This window comes from Canis aureus, chromosome 23 (genome assembly GCF_053574225.1).
Source record: "Canis aureus isolate CA01 chromosome 23, VMU_Caureus_v.1.0, whole genome shotgun sequence".
In the NCBI taxonomy this organism is placed as follows: domain Eukaryota; kingdom Metazoa; phylum Chordata; class Mammalia; order Carnivora; family Canidae; genus Canis; species Canis aureus.
The window spans coordinates 41775022-41792731 of NC_135633.1; the positions used below are offsets into that span (position 1 = coordinate 41775022).

Below are 17710 nucleotides of genomic sequence, written 5' to 3' on the forward strand. Positions count from 1 at the left end.
TTCATTAGGGTAGACAGTTATTTTAAAAGTATAGTACTATTGTCTATTACATTACTATTGTACCTGGCCTGCCCCTTCCATGCTGTCGGTTATCATGTATTACCGCCCATGATCACCTTAAGTTATACATTGAGTTCAGGCTCATTTAATGGCTCCAAGTTTAAATGAGTATTTCTTGAAATATGCCACTCAGTACTTTTACAAACCTTAATGCTGAATGTTGTGACTTACTCTACACAGATTTGCATTGAGGGGCAGAAGACACGTAAGGGACAAGAAGACGTGGCCAAGTAGAAAAGGAGTAGTGACTTAAGATTTATTGCACAACCATTTACTGATTACTTTCTATGTTTGTCAACATACAATAAAAACATTACCTTGTTTCTCTCCCCAAGAAAATTCGAATGTCTTACCTATCAGGCTCTCCAAGGAAATACCAGGTTCTAAAACCCAATTCTCTTCCACATTAGCCAACTGACCTTTGGCAAGTAATATTTTACTTTCATGAAGTCTCAGTTTTATAAACTGTAAAATGATATAATTACATCTTGCAGAAAAGGTAATTTAAAAAAACAATATTTGTGAAAGTGCATAGGATTTTGTCTGACCTACTATAGATATACATGCATGTTTATCTGCAAATGAAAATTATATAATACCTCTTCAATCTCTTACCTATGGGACATGGAAATAGGGTAAGATAGATGAAAAGGCAAATAAATATTATTCTATTCACTCTCATAATTTCTTGTAGGTGCAAGAAAAGAACTTTGGGAATCTTTCTCTCACTAGGACATGAAAGGGCCCAACAATTAGGGATAAATAAGGAAGGCAACATTCACAGGTATTTTAATTATTATAAAACTATGAAGCTTAGATATAGGAATTGGCTTTGATTAGAGCCAGTAACTGAGAGTTCCATTCTCTTAGGTTCCCTTTGCATGGCATTGTTTCTCATACAGCTGGTTTAAGTTCATTCTTCAGAAAAATATACTCTCTTGAAGTGATTTAAACTACCAAATAATTTGTTATTTGAAATAGCTCAAGAAAGTTCTTCCTGAAAGGGGAGTAGAAGCTATACTTGTAAGAGGGCTGTCATTGTAATTAAACAAGAGGCTTCATTCCACCAGAGAAATAGTGTTGGCTTTATGTTCACTGTGAATGAAGGATGTTGGGAAGGGCTCTCTTTCCATCTGTGATTCCTTCTCAGAAATAACCTGCTAGGTTGTCTGCATCTCTTTCCATAGCTAGTTGCTCCTTATGTAAAAGAAGCAATGATACCAGCTATTGATTACTCTTATTCATGCATCCGATTTTTTTAAAGGGTTAGCTGCTAGCCCATACAATTCAGTAAGAGTTTTTGTTTAATGACATTTTCTATTTTTGCTTTAGTTACTAATAAGAAATCCTGCTGATTTGCCTCATGTTTTTCTCCAAAGCATCACAGCTGGAAGATGAATACTAATTACAAGGAGGGTTGGGGTAGACCAGTTGAAGTTGGCAAACTTGGCTATGGTCTCAGAATGGCTCTTCTAATCTGTTACTTTCTAGCTAGAGGCCTCTGGATGGAGGACATTTGAAAATGATTTCTATAAACTTTGTAGATTCATGACAAATACTTTCATGTAATTTTAAGAATTTAATCTTTCAGTTAAAAAAGTTCTTCCCATGGGATCCCTGGGTGGCACAGCGGTTTGGCGCCTGCCTTTGGCCCAGGGCACGATCCTGGAGACCTGGGATCGAATCCCACGTCGGGCTCCCGGTGCATGGAGCCTGCTTCTTCCTCTGCCTATGTCTCTGCCTCTCTCTCTCTCTCTCTCTCTCTCTGTGACTATCATAAATAAATAAAAATTTAAAAAAAAGTTCTTCCCAGAGTTTGTAGTTATAGTTGCAAATATGTTGTAAGAAAAAAACTATAGAACATTATTACATGTCTTAATTGGTAGATATCTGAGGATACAAAAAGCCGCAAACAACACAAAGAGTTTCTCCTGAAATATGGAAATAATGTTTTTATCCCTATCCCTTGGTTGTCAGAAGAAAGAAGCAGGGCTTTGATGAAGGTTATGCTAACAGAGGAATATTTGTAACTAAAGTGATAGATAACATTGACATTAAGGAAGCAGGTAGAGCTAAGGGTTACCTAAAGAACAGAGTATAAGCCAGTTTCCAAACCAAAGATAAAGCTGTGAATATAGACACAAGGAACATAACTTGAGAAAATGAGAAGTGTTTTCTGGACAATTTTCAAGACAGGTATCTGACCCCAGCAAATTTTATAGGCTATCACCAGAAAGTTTATAAAGAGCCATGGCAAGGCTAAGAGAAGATTACAGTGTGAGCCAGTTCACAGATTCTCTCTGATGCAGTAAATGTTCTTGCCAATTCCTTGTAGAGGAGAAAGTGTCTACTGTCCATCTTTTACATTTCATTACATATAAAAGTAATCCATATGTTTGTCACTGGAATGTCATTAAATCTTCCAATTATCTGTTGTTCATCAGATATTTATTTCTTTTTAAATACTTTACTTATCTTTTATGCGTGAGACAGAGTGCATGTGTGAGCAAGAGTGGGGGATAGGGAGCAAAGGCAGAAGGAGAAGCAGATGCCCCCCCTAAGCAGGGAGCCCTACACAGGGCTTGATCCCAGGACTCTGGGATAATTGACTAGAACCAAAGCAGACACTTAACTAACTGAGGTTCCCTTTTTTTATTTATATTCATTGTCGTTGTCCATATCTTTCTGTCTTTAAATACAAACTACTTTGAGTTCCTACTCCACTTTATATGGAAAGTCCAGGCACCTCGCAGTCTTGTGTGGGTTTAGGAGGCATACCTTGATCAAATTTCTTGCTTCTGCTGAATTCTCAATTTTACATTCTAAGATTGTACTTTTCTCTCTGCCTTTTATATTCCTAACCGTGGAAAATCTCCCCTTTCTTCAGACCCCAGAGCCATTGGTTATACTAATTTGGACAAAAGTGTTTCACTAAATATTAAAGACAAATTTTAGCACAGCATAGAACAGGTTATAACTTAAAACTGAATTATCAAGCAACTCAATCCTTTGACCCTTTGGCGACACCTGCCACAGCCTTCTGTCCAACCCTTTCACATTTTTTTAATAATTTTCTTTCTTATAGCCTTGCCTGATGCCATGTTTATTTGACCTTCTCTACTTCTATATTCTTCCCTCTCTATTTTTCTCAAATCCTACAAATGTCTGATATTTGTCATTCATGACAATTTATTGATTTCTGTTGCTACTAGCTGCTTCTTCACTTTCTAGGAGATACAACAGGATAATAATCACGTTGTATAACTAAGCAACAATCTATCTAGGTGCTTTCTACCCATCCATGTAGCTTTATTAAGATAAAATAAACATAACATTGTGTAAATTTAAATCATATGGGTGATTATTTGCTACATGCATATACTGTGAAATGATTACCACAAAAGATTACTTAGCATATCCATCACTTCAAATAACTAATCATTTTTTGTAATGAAAATTTTAAGACATATTCTCCACTCAACTTTTTCATATTTAATATAGTATTACTAACTATAAATGACATACTGTACATTAGATCTCCAGAACTTAACCGCCTTATCACTGAAGATTTCTACCTGTTGACCAATATGTCCCCATTTCTCCCACCGTCTAGTCCTTGAAAAATCACCATTATACTCTGTTTCTATTAGTTCAGCTTTTTATTTTTTTAAGATTCTAAATATAAGTGATATCACACAGTATTTGTCCGTGTCTGACTTATTTCACTTAGCATAACATACTCAAGGTATAACCATATTGTTGTAAATGGCTGTATTTCTTTCTTTATTTCAGCTAAATAATTTTCTGTTTATTATATATGCCACATCTTATTTATCCATTTATTCACTGATGGAAGCTTAGGCTGTGTCCATGTCTTGGGTATTGTAAATAAAGCCCCAATAAACATGAGGATACAGATATCTCTTTGGGACAGTGATTTCATATTCTTTGATAGACATCCAACAGAGAGATTGATTATTGGATCATATGGTAGTTCTATTTTTCATTTTTTGAGAACCCTTTCTGCTGTTTCCAAGTGGCTATACCAATTTATGTTCCAACCAAAGATGCACAAGGTTTAACTACCCATCCTCATCAACGCCTCTTGTCTTTTTAATAATAGCCATTCCAACAGGTGTGATGCAATAGCCCATTGTGGTTTAGACTTGCGTTTTCAAGATGATTAATAATGTGGAAGAGTGTTGAGAATGGGATGTAAACAAAGAGCATTTTATTTGGACATCTTGCTGACATCACTACACACCTACATGTCTCCGTAATGAACAACTATTTACCCTGGTCATGTTGCTCCTCTCTTAGACTGCAGCTCTGTAATAACTGTATTTTTATAGTTATTTTTTCCTTTGTATGTAAAAAGTTATGTATAAAAAAAGTATATATAGTTTTCATCATAGATTTTAGATTATAGATTCGACTATTCTTCAAGTTACAAACTATAAAATATAGGTAATTTGACTGGGTGAAACCGGACTAATTAGTAGTCAGGAATCTGGTACTCAGAATGAGAAAAATTCATAAGCATTTTAGGGCTATAAGCCGAATATATTACAAAGTTCACTGAATCTCACATTTATTATTGTTAATGGGAAATTCTTTTGGTGTCTTTGAGGGTGGCTTTTGTGCACAGAAAATAAAATTCGTAGCTATATTAGCATTTAAAAATAATTGTTTTATATTCAAATTTTATTATTTTTTATTTTTTTTATATTCAAATTTTAAAACCTATTAACCCTTAAGCTTTTAGTTTTCAATGACAAATATTTCCATTCTATTTAATTAATGTATCGAATTTTAACAATCACCTTTGATCAATTTTTCTCCTTTAGTACTTCTACTACCTAACAAATAGAACCCTTCTAAGTATTTAAATGAGTCTTATAAATACAACAGATTAAAGTTAGTATGTGCTAATTCTTATATTTAATACTGTTATCAAATTCATTAATGTTTAACCTGTCATATTAAAATAAAAAGTTTCAAAAAATAAAAAATAAAATAAGTTTCATCATTTACATAAATATTTTAATTATAATCATAACGTTAAGCTATTAGGTATTCAAGTGTGTGGTTTTTCTTATTAAAAAACAGTATTAGAAGAAAAAAAACAGTATTGGGTTCAGTTGGTTAAGTGTCTGCCTTTGACTCAGGCCATGATCCCAGTCTTGGTATCAATCCCATGTTGGGCTCCCTCCTCAGTGGGGAGTCTGCTTCTACCTCCTCCCCTCCTCTCCCCCCTGCTTGTGCTCACTCTTTCTCTCTCTCATAAGGAAAATCTTCTTTAAAAAAAAAAAAAACAATATTTACAATTTTGTATATGTATACCTCCAGACACACAAATTGTTCTTAAGGACATTAAATTATAGGTACCATTACTTCTAAATTTTTATAATTTATTTTAAATTAAGTGGATTTGCCCACCAAGGAACCATATTCATCTACCAAGGAAACATTAATATCACTTCAGGCAATTTAAGGTTATCCTCCCAAGGAATTTTGGATTATACGCCCAATTTAGCTGGGGTTGCAGACCAACCAGAGATTGGGAAGAGACCCGACATCTGAATGGCTTTGCTCAGGACAGTAAGAAATACATAGAGACCTCATTTATAATTCTTATATATCACCTCCAACTCCATACATTCTAACTAATAGGGTCTTTATCCTAAATTCTCTGGATTTATGTTAGCTAATAGATACCTTACAAATCCTTCTTGAGTCTCAAACCATCCTAGATTACTCCACATACAGAATGGATTCAAGGTTCTTCTTTTTTTTTTTTTTTAACTCATTTCATTCTGAATTATTCCCACATAATTCCCATCTGGCAGGCAGGGCCATAAACCTTGGGGATATTAATATTACTTTTGACTTGATTCTGCATGTTTTGTGGCTTACTCTCACATTATGGTCAGGACATTAAACCATGACAATGACAATAACAGGCCTGAAATGTGGATTATTAATGCTCTTTCCAAGGGAATTGTATATTGAGCCAGAGATATATACTTACAAATAAAATAAAGCCTTCATTGTACATACCCATATGTATTTGCCAGTTTAGAGCAACACTTTATAGTTTATTGTGAATTCATATTTTTCACAAATTCTGTAATTTTCTTGTGCATAACATAGTTAATTTATATCATATATCATAATTTAAAAAATTTATTTAAAAAGGAATTTATTTGTTGTATGTAAAATTTGCCATGGTGTCTACATCATAGGTTTTAATTTATTAAATTTTTTATTTAAAATTTCATCTGTATTTGTTAAACCTACTATGCAATTTTCCAAGAAAAATTTTTGAGGGGACCATCCTGCAAATGAAAGTGTTTTTGCAAGTCATCTTTTCTTGTCCATGTGCATATTATATTTTTATGTGTTCACACTAATATTGAGTTTTATACATTCTATATATTCTATTGTGTTTATTTTAAATATATTAATGCATTGAATATATATCTAAAACTTTTATAACTTGTTTGGCATATTTTCCTTTTTAATTTTTTTTTGAAATTTTAGTTGACACAATGTTACATTATTTTCAGGTGTACAACATAGTGATTCAAAAAGTTTATTCTTTCATTCTAGACTCAACACAAGTGTAACTACCATCAGTTACCATACAACATTATTACAGTACCATTGACTATGTTCCCTATGCTGTGCCTTTCAGTTCCATGACTCATTCATTTTGCAACTGAAAGCCTGTACCTCCAACTCCCTTTCACCCATTTTGCCTATCCTCCCATCCCTTTCTCCTTTTTGATACTACAAGTCTGTGAAAGTGGAAGTGGCCTGTGCCATTTTGGAGAGTACGTGGTTATTAAGATCTGGGAAAACTGAAAAAGGAGTAGAGGCTTTAAAAATAGTAGATTTCTTTAACTGCAAGTAATGTTTTGGGTTTTTTTTTCCAGATCATTATGTATCTTTATACTATTATTAAAAATTGAAGGAAGGTACTTTTTTTTATCAACTCAGATATCATTTTCCTCATTTATTTGTATATTTCCATCACCGGTTTAAGAAACATGTCAGACTCTGCCCAATGAGCCTGGAGATAGATAAAACATTATCCTTTCCCTAAGGAGATTTTTTTTGTTGTTTTTTGAAAAGATTATTTGTAAACGGACAAATTAGAGTAAAACATAATAGAATTTTCATATAGTATTTTTGGAACACAGAGGAAATACAGAACTACAATACTTAGAAGAATCAGTGAATGCCTATTTAGTCATGCTTCATGTTAGTTGATAATATGGAGAGTAGTGGGGCATACTGTTATTCGTTTATCCATTAAGTATGTGTAGTTCCTATTTGTTAGAAACTGTTTAGACTTAAGAGATACAGAAAAAAATTAGAAAAAAAAATCTTGCCCTTAATAAGCTTTTATTGTAGGGGAAAGAGAGAGAGAGAGAGAGGGAGAAAGAGAGAGAAATTTCTAAATAGGTAAAATATAAATTATATCAGAGTTAAGTGCTGAACGGAAAATAAGTCAGGGAAGGATGAAAGGCAGTGTTCATCCTAAGGTGAGTTGCTTTCCTGCCCATGATGCCTTATGATTAGTCTGGGGAAGAGGGATGCTCTAGGCTTCCCTTGGTGACCACTGACTGTTCCAGAGATTGATGTCATAATGAAATTTTCCATGCAGAATTAGCAGTGGTAAGAGGATACATTTTATGAAGGAAGGTAAGGTATAAGTCTTGACAGAATACAGGGTTCTAGGGCTCTCCCTTCATGCTGCCAGTGGTAGTAGGAAAGAGAAAACTTTATTTGGGACATGTTGGGGACACTGAGTTTCTGCATGACCACTGTCCATGGAGACAAAGAGGGTAGGAGAGATAATCATATCTACATATTTTAAATTATGCTCCATAGTATACTTGGATTTGCATTGACATTCCACTGATGATCAATTCTGATGGACTCTTCAATTGAGACCACATAAAATAATGGATTAATCAATAAATTTCTCTCTTGATTCTTTGACTTTAAGTGAAAAATTGCCCTTAGTACATAAAATTTTCTTTGAGTTGCTTTCAAGCTTATTCCTTACCTGAGCCACTCTACCAATTTGTCATGACCTGACAAAGCTAACTTCTTCCTCCCTCATATTGATCCCATCATTCCTTCTGTTTTCTCAAATCCTGTGACAATTTTGCCATTCTAAAGAATAATTCTAACATCCTATTTGGAGAATCAGAGACCCTTACCAGGATGGCCCATATAACATCAATTCTTGCATTTTTCGGTTTATATCTGCCTTAGGTTTCCTGTGATATAGCTGTTTTTACTAATTATGCCATTTCTTGGCCTGAGATTTATCCAAAAATATATCAATGACACTCTAGGAGATGTAACATGTTTTATGGCCTCATGGAAACATTTAATGCACAACTGCATGTTAATGACCTAGGATAGTTATACTATAAATAAATGTATTTATACCATTGAACTAAAAGTTTTCTTAAATTATTTGACCTAGGGTCCATCACTTCCCATTTCCCAATACTTCTTATTAATAGTTCATAGCAAAAAAAAAAAAAATAGTTCATAGCAAAAAAAAAGTGTCTACAAAAAGTCCACAGTATATATCTTATTTCATAGTGAAATACCAAAGGCTTTTACTCTGAAACTAGAAATAAGACAGTCTTCATTCACAAGTGATGTGATTGTTTATATAGAAAATCCAAATTAGAATAAGTGAATTCAGCAAGATCACATATATGTAAGATCAATATTCAAAAATAAAATTGTATTTCTATATTTAAAAAATAGTTCATGGTAGTATCACAGGGAACATTTATTAAAGAATTCTAATCTAAATAATTATATTTGCTCCTTAGAGGCCTCTTTCTGGCTTGTATAGTTTCTAGAACTGAAAATTATGATAAACTTGGCACAGCAGTTAAACATTCTATGTACTGTCTAATTAAAAAAAAAAAAAAAGACCAATAACAGAGTCCAAAGTGTTTGGTCATACTTAAAGTAGCATTTCTCTGTGTAATGTATTAGAAAGGTGGGGTCACCATCTACCTTAATATAATAGTTCTCAATCTGTAGTATGCATCAGAATTACCTAAATTCAGAATTACCTTCTTAAATTATAGAATGTTGGGCCCCACTCTCAGAGTCTTTGATTTAGTAGGTCTGGGATGGAGCCCAAGAAATTACATTTCTAACAAGTTCCCAAGTATTATTGATGCCATGGATGTAGAGGCCACATATTGATTATCATCATTTTAATACAACAGTGTATCAAATCATTTATTAGGTTTTGGTGAAATTCTTAAAATATGCCCAGGAGTCACTGAGAAGAAAATGAAGTCATAGACCATTCTGTATAACTTTTATCTTTCTAATTCTCAATTTCTCTGTCTTTTCCCTCTGAATATCTTAGGGGAATGTGGTAGAGGCCACATTCAAATAAAGGCCCAAAGAAAACAGAGGGAAGATTCAAAATAAAATAATTAAAGATTTGTTTATTAAAGAAGCAATTACAAAGATGTGGGATTAGAACTACAACCTGGAGTTTCGTGATAGTCAAGCTGTTAACCTTTGGCATAAAGGAATGAAGCAATATAAAGGATATTGGAACCTGGAGACACAGAGTTGCTTAGAAGATCAGTAACTTTCAATCAAGGAAACACAACCTGCTCAAGGTGGCTTTACAGTGAGCCAGGCATCCAATCCCTCCTTCTGACCTTTCATAGGGATTCCCAATGGCTAAACCCAAAAAGATATCATTCTTTATAGGAACCCCTGGATGTAGTTCATATCCTCTACCTCATCAATCAGTGTCTCAGTGCTACCTGCGAGAGGCTATGCTAAGTTTCTTTAACAAATATACCACACTCAGTACAGCAAATTCAATGGGACTACTTGGGAAAAACCTGTGGTAATCCAGTGTCATCTGCCATGATTCCTCCAGTTTTGGTAGGGGCCAGACTGCTGGATTATACAGTAATATGGAGACCACCACTCTTGTATCTTTCAATTATTTTAGGGTGACATCAATTACTGTTATTCCCATGAGAATGCAATATTATTTGTAATGCGCTATCTTGAAGGAAAGGGAAATTTTCAGAGCTTCTACTGGCCTTCATCCATCAAGGAACCAATATGAGGATTTTGCCAACTATAAAGATATCAATTCAAATTATTTGTTCAGTGACTGGGAAAATGAAGAGCAGGTGATCCACTATGAGCTAGATCTGAGCCAGGACTCCATTTATGACCTGCCCTGCATATATTCCTGTGTAACAGAGGCTGTGATGGTGCTTTGGGTTCTTTTTTTTAAAGATTTTATTTATTTATTAATGAGAGATACAGAGAGAGAGAGAATGCGCAGCAGAGACACAGGCAGAGGGAGAAGCAGGCTCCATGCAGGGAGCCCGACGCAGGACTCAATCCTGGGTCTTTAGGATCAGGCCCTGGGCCAAAGGCTAAACCGCCAAGCTACCTGGGCTGCCCTGGTTCTTGACCCCCTGTGTCTAACAGTCCTGGAATTGTTGGAAGTATTCATCTTTTCACATGGTATGAATACTGACTAACTGGCTAAATATCCCTTTGGGGAAGGTATGAGGGAAACATTACCAGATCTAATGGCACAGTGATCCCTTCTGAATAGCTGGCCTCTTTTCCAGTCCATGGGTTCCAAGTTTATGAACTGACTCAGATCGAGAAACTGGGCAAAACATCATTCTCGGTGTAGCTATCCTCAATCTCCATATTATCCATGCTTGATTTCTTTTTATTATATAAACTACACAGTCTATTTTTTGACTGTCCTTCTCTCCTAGGAACCTTTTGCTATTAACCATCCCACAGCACCCTTTGGGTCAGGAATCTCTGCCTGCCATCCAATCTTGTGCAGGTTTAATTCCTTGCTTGTTAAAGAACATTAAAAACACAAATAATCTGACTGCCACAAACTCATCTCGCGGTTTTGAAAATGAAACTACTCTATGAAAGTAAAAGTGTACTTGAGGGATAGATTTTTACCTCCCAGTAGTTTCAACCAAAATATGCCCAAGTATGCCCTACAAATATTAGAAATTCTCATATGAATTCTCATAGAAACAAACTTTGATATGGCATTCATATAATATACATAAATCTGTCCAAATATTTTCTGAGAATCCATCAGTATGGTTAGATGGGTAATTAAGTAAGTTGACAGAGTCCAACTTTTAAATTTAAATGTAGAAGCAGAACTCAGGTCTGAGAAGAAAATGAGCATTTCCTTCTGTCTTGTGTGTTTTTATTTTTTTCAGGTGATTAAAAAACAATATAGGTGAAAAATTGCTCCTCAGAAAAAAAATTTCTCTTCAAATACAAAATTATAATAATTACCATAAGTAGCACCATATAATTCTAAATTGAGTATGTCTCGTAGTAGATGTAACCTAATGAGAAAAGGTCAGAGAGCATACTTTAAGAGAGGAAAGATCAGGGCACCTGGGAGGCACAGTCTTGGTTTCAGCTCAGGTTATAATCTCAGGGTTGTGAGATAGAGCCCCAAATTGGTCTCTGCACTCAGCATGGAGTCTGCTTGAGACTCTCTTATCCTCTCCCTCTGCCCTTTCTCCCACGATCTCTCTCTCTCTGTCTCCAAAATAAATAAATTCTTTAAAGAGAGAGAGAGAGAGAGAGAGATCACCTACTTGGATGATCTCTGGGTAAATTGAAAGATTTTGTCACTGCTTTGCAGTAAATAATTGCATGATCTTGAGTAAGTCCCTAATCCTTTTGAGCTTCAGTTTCTATGTGAACAAAGGAGCAAGATGAGGTATTTTCTTTCCTGGCACTTTGTGGTGCTGCTATATAGAGGCAATAGGGCAGAGTACACACACGCTTGGATAGAGACTGCAATGGATAAGCAAACAAATGCCAAACAAACATAGATTTCATCTGGGCTCCACTACTAACCAGCTGTGTCAAATGAATAATTCATTTCATTTCTCTAAGTTTCTGTTTCCTCATCAGGAAAATGAGAATGACCATAAATACAAGGAGAAAGTACAATAATGTGCTTAGCATTGTTCCTGACCCATAGGAAATGCTCTGGGAGAAGCAGCTGCTATTTAGGGCAGTAGGTAAGAGTTCAGACTCTGGATCCCAGCTTGTAGTTCATATCCTGGTTCTTTTCATTCCCATCTGTGTGACTGTAAGGTGAAAACTTAATGTACATACAACTCATTTTCCTTTCCTTCAAAATACTGTTTTCGTATGGTAGTCACATCAAATGTTAAACATGGTTCCTGGCAAATAGTAGCTGTCAGTAGATGTGAGTTACCATTATCATTAACTCTTAGATTTCTTAGTGATCTGGGACCCCTAGGTGACTCAGCGGTTGGGTTCCTGCCTTTGGTTCATGATCCCAGAATCTGGGATTGAGTCCTGCATCGGGCTCCCTTCAAGGACCCTGTTTCTCCCTCTGCCTATGTCTCTGCCTCTCTCTCTGTGTCTCTCACGAATAAATAAATAAATCTTTAAAAAAAAAGATTTCTTAGCGATAACTCACCAGATTTTATGAGGACTTCATGTGCATGTACAGGACAGTGATCTTCTTGGCCGTCTTGCCATATTTTAACCCATTCTAAGAAACTAGAGATAATTACAGGTTGGATGAATGATTTAAAGAGGCAAGATGAAGATCAAATGCCAAGCGAGTTACCTAGGGAATGAGTGGAATGGATTCCCTCCCTCTGGCTCTGCTGCCCCTGTGTACACAGTCATGAGACACCTGAACTCTCAACATGTAGCATCATCATCAGCCTCATGGAGACTCAGCTGCTTGTCATCACCCAGGCACTGTCTTCCTGACCACAACATCTCTTTGAATAGGTTGCTTGCTCATCTTTTTTATTTTTGTTTTTATTTTAGAGACTATTAATCTTCAGCTTGACAAAATGTCCTGGATTCTTGCTTCAAAATAGTTATCAGATGATAGGAGAAATACCTAAAAATGTTTCCCAGATGCTTTTTCACTCCCAGCTTCTAGTTGAGATTCAACTCCATTTTCTTTCTTTAGGATGTCTATCATGAATTTGGAGGGATCTTCACTGGCTCGCATGTCTCACTGGGAAATGTTTTGTGGTGAGGCTATGCCTCACATACAATCACTTCAGGGTTTGCTGCAGCTGTTACTGCTGGGTGTAGAACTCAGCAAAGGCCATGGCCTGCAGAAAACCATGAAGTAAAAACTGATGAAGCACTGGGAAGAGAACTGGAAGGGAACCAGGAACCCTGGGGCTTTAGATTCAGCTCAGCTTAACTCCGTGTGCAGACCTCCTTCTACCACACTATCATCATCCCCTGACTCTGGAAAAGTTTATCTTTTCTCTATTGTATATATATATATTTTATGAAAAATGGGGGCAGAGACAGCTATTCTATCTGGTAAAAACATTTTTTTGGGGAAAATACACATGTGACATTGTTTTGGAAAAGTTAAAAGTACCATACCAGCCTGTTGTAATTTTTCTAAGCAGAAAATTTGTTGTAGGATGAGGGCTAAAATAGAATCCTTATAATGGATTGAAGCAGAGATGTGTGTTGCCTTGTTGCAAGAATGCAAGTCCTTTCAGTGGTACTAAGCAAGAGAAACTGCCACGAAGGGGAAGAATAGTATTCTGGCACATGAGACATGCCATGTATAATGAAGATTTTATTTATTTATTTGAGAAAGAGAGAGAGAGCATGAGAAGGGAGGAAGGAGGAATAAAAGAGGGAAGGGAAAAGGGTGAGGGAGAAGCAGACTCCCTCTTGAGCAGGGAGCTGGGCGTGAGCCAATCTCAAGACCCTGGGATCATGACCTGAGCCCAAGGCAGACGCTTAACAGAATGAGCCACCCAGGCATCCCAAGACACCCAAATTTAGATCAGTTTATTACTCAGAACATATGTAACCTTCAACACATTTCTTAATCCCTTTAATGTTCAGCTCCTCATCTGTGAAATGGGGAAGTTAATAGCAATCTCTCAACATTGTACTGAGGATTAATTGGTGCTTAATACAATGCTCAACATATTGTGAATCCTCAGCATGCTAGTTTTATTATAATTAAAATGATAGTATTTAATTCATTGGTTTTACAGGTAAGAGGATGAAAAATAATTTAATTTTCTTTCATTTCTATGGGAGCATGAACATACTGAATCAGAGAATCATGAATCTCATCAGTGAAAGAACCCCGAGAGAACATCCCTTTCAATTTATATTCAGAGACAGAAGTTATTATTATTTCCAGTTCAATCTAGATGCAAGGACAGAAGTATTCTTGCTTCCAGTATCTGAAGCAACTGAGGCCTGAATGTGATGAGATTTGTTCACATAACTGCAGGTAGTATAAGAAAGACTTGATTTTAAGTCACCTTTTAATGTAATGTTTCATACATTTCTTGATGTCATTCATATTATGCAAACGAGGCACTACTTTGCTGATGGAAAATGTTGGCAGCCTGTATGATTAGATGTTGCAAAGTTACTGAAATGGCTTTTTAAATAGGACACAAGGTTCTAATGTGCCTGTCAAGTATCACTTGCTCTTAGTTCTGTTCTTCAAATGGAATAATTCTGTCTCTGAAGCCGAAATCAGAGAGATGCCATTTGATGATGCCATTCTGGCACTGCCAGTCTTCAGCTGTTGTCTCTTCCCTGCTGAATAGGAATCCTCTGTGTCGTTGCAAATGTTGGACCAGCTTTCCTCTTCTCACTCAGGAAATTTAAAGTATTGCATTAAGGTACAGAAAGTATGGTATCAGGGATCCATGGCTCTTACTCATTTGGATTTAAAAGCAATGTTTTAGCTATCCATGGTCTTAAACATTGGTAATTTTATGTGAAGTAAGGTTACTAATTCTTCTCCAGTGAGGATTCTGGGTTGAACAACATTCTCTGTCTCATTTTGCTGAATGTGCTTGATTGCTTGAGAAAAATGACTTTATGCTGTTGCAGTGAACTGTTAAACTACCTACATGAAGGAATTACTATATGCACATGAAGATTTGTAAAAATTAGTAGAATCTTTACCTGAAAGGAGTTTTCCTCCACAAGGTGATTGTATAACATTTCATCTACTGACAAGGGCCTTTATGTGCTGCTAGCAGACTGTATATTGTAATGCTAAACTCAGACAATAAGAGAACTACTAGTTCAGTAAATAGCAAGCTTTTAAGTATTATTATTGCTATTAAGATTATGTTATTTTGGATTACTAGTTAGCCTTTTTATGGAAAAATCAAGGGCTTGGCATGAGATTGAGTTAAAAAATATTTTCTTATTCATTCCTGAGTGGTCATTTAAAATCCTTTCCTTCTACTTGCCTGAAGAATTAATACATTTAAACATTTGCTTTGTTTTGTATTTGAAACATACCCTTTTCCCTTGTATAATCATCTGATAACTTTCACTTCTTGGAAAGGTTTCAGCATAATTAAACATTTTGTGATGATAATCATACACTGCTGACTTAACTGGACTCTCATGCAATTAGTCTGCCCATATGCTTAGTTGGATGGTCCATGTTTTGTCTGTTCACTTACTTTTTATCAAGATGAAAACATGTGATCCGGTCAGCCGTAGTATTCAGAAATGACATCTGCCCCATTCCCAAGCTTTTTTCATTGATTTACAATGAGTCATCTGAATTCCAGTAAAAAATGAGTATAATATACTGCAGATTTTTACAGAATATGGCTTTCCATGGCTAAAATAAAGATATGACAAAGAGAATAAGGCTTATCATCTACAACTGAATTTCCAGCTAACTCACCATTCACCAGTGGGTTTCCCTGCCTCTGATCCCACATTTGTTATCTCTCAGGTAAATTTTATCCTATTCTACTTCATACAGCCATTTTATTTTTGGAAATCCTTCCATTGTGGGAAGTGCTATTGTAAAGTGGTTACTGACAACAGTACTACAGCAAAATGATATCACTACTCTTTGGGTATTTATTTGCAAATAATCTTTGTCTTAAAAAGCACTCAGAATTTGAAATCAATAAACTAAAGCTTAATACATATTAAAAACAAAAATGTAACATTTTATAAAACAATCAATATTAGGTTAATAAAAGCTATATATTCTAACCAATATCTTTATTAAAAATTGTATTTATGAAAACATACATCAAGTGATGAGTTCAAACTCTGAATAATAAAAAATATAAGATGAAATTATCTGATTTGAGCATTTAAAAAAGGTACAATCAAATGGCACAGTGTGTTAGTGTTAGATCATTGTTGAATCTGTGGCATGTCTTTTATAATAGTTTTCAGTTGGTCAGTAAGCTTTCTGATTCTACTCTAGTCAAGAAAATGGTGACAAGATAGGCTTTTACTCTCTTTAACAAGAAAATAAAACATTGTTTGAGAACATTAAGGACATTATTTTTTTTAAAAGATTTTTATTTATTTATTCATGAGAAACACCGAGAGAGAGAGAGAGAGAAAGAGACACAGGCAGAGGGAGAAGCAGGCTCCTCGCAGGGAGGCGGCTGTGGGACTCGATCCCAGATCCCGGGATCATGCCCTGATACAAAGGCAGATCCTCAACCGCTGAGCCACCCAGGCGTCCCAAGGGCATTGTTTTTGAACAACCATTTTCTTACTGATACTGAGCTTTTGTTTCACTTCAAAGATAACATTTCCAGTTCATCCTTGTCCATTAGTTTAATAATGGAAACACAGAGATTACACTGCAGAGGTACAGGTATAAATTTCAGTACTTCACTTTTATATTCTACATGTTCAAAAAATCTTTAAACTTGGATTACACATCATCATTTCAGAGGAACTACACATTGTGAATAGCAATTTTCTGCTTCTGCTGAGCATTATGTAGGCAATGAAGGATGCCTTCCAAATGAGTATTTTTTATTCAAAATATTAATGCCAAGTATATCTCTCTGGTTATGATTCAAAATGTAAATTATTCAAGGTTCATGTTTTAAAAAATATTGACAAGTCAGTTTTAAAAATTCAATATTTTAGTACATACAAATAGCATAATATTCCAGATTATGAATTACTAAAATTTGGTATCCAGATCACTAGAAGCAATATTCATTCTCTCACTTATGATATCACAGAGCAGGCTTTTCCTTTTCTCACTCCTTCACTTCCCAATTTCTGAGTCCAGACGGCTAGTCCATGACCTAAACTGGCTGTGTGGACACTTCCAGATTATCCCTGCCTAGGATATTGGCTCTGGTGAATGAGGTAAGGATTAAAAGGCATTTACAACTCACATTTTTGTTGTTGTTAATATGGTGACGAGTTAAAGGTAAAGCAGATGCTTCATGACTCCCTCTGGGGAGCCTGATGTGAGACTTGATCCCAGGACCCTGGGATCACAACCTGAGCCAAAGGCAGTTGCTCAACCACTGAGCCACCCAGGCATTCTCCTGGCTAGATTTTTCTTGCTGCCTAGCAAGATTCTTGCCAGTTTTCTAAATTGCTCTTTTTCTCCCCTGTTTTCTGATTTGAGTCCTTTCAGCCTCCTATTGATTCTCTCAGTTCCCAATAACTTTGCAATATATTTACTTCTTTGCCTAAAGCAACATGCTCAGCTAATATGTTTTTAATCATGAATCATGGCTCATACGCTTCTATCTCTCAA

General features: G+C 35.6%; 1 long non-coding RNA gene across 2 annotated transcripts in view; it reads left to right on the forward strand.

The window, feature by feature from the left end:
- Positions 1-7706: 7706 nt before the first annotated feature.
- Positions 7707-17710, forward strand: part of LOC144295048 (uncharacterized) — a 46657-nt gene continuing 36653 nt past the window's right edge. Inside the window, exon 1 of one of the 2 annotated variants that reach the window (XR_013362402.1) lies at positions 7707-7770. This is a non-coding gene — a long non-coding RNA (uncharacterized LOC144295048). The remainder of the gene's footprint in view (positions 7771-17710) is intronic. The other variant, XR_013362401.1, reaches the window with a different exon arrangement.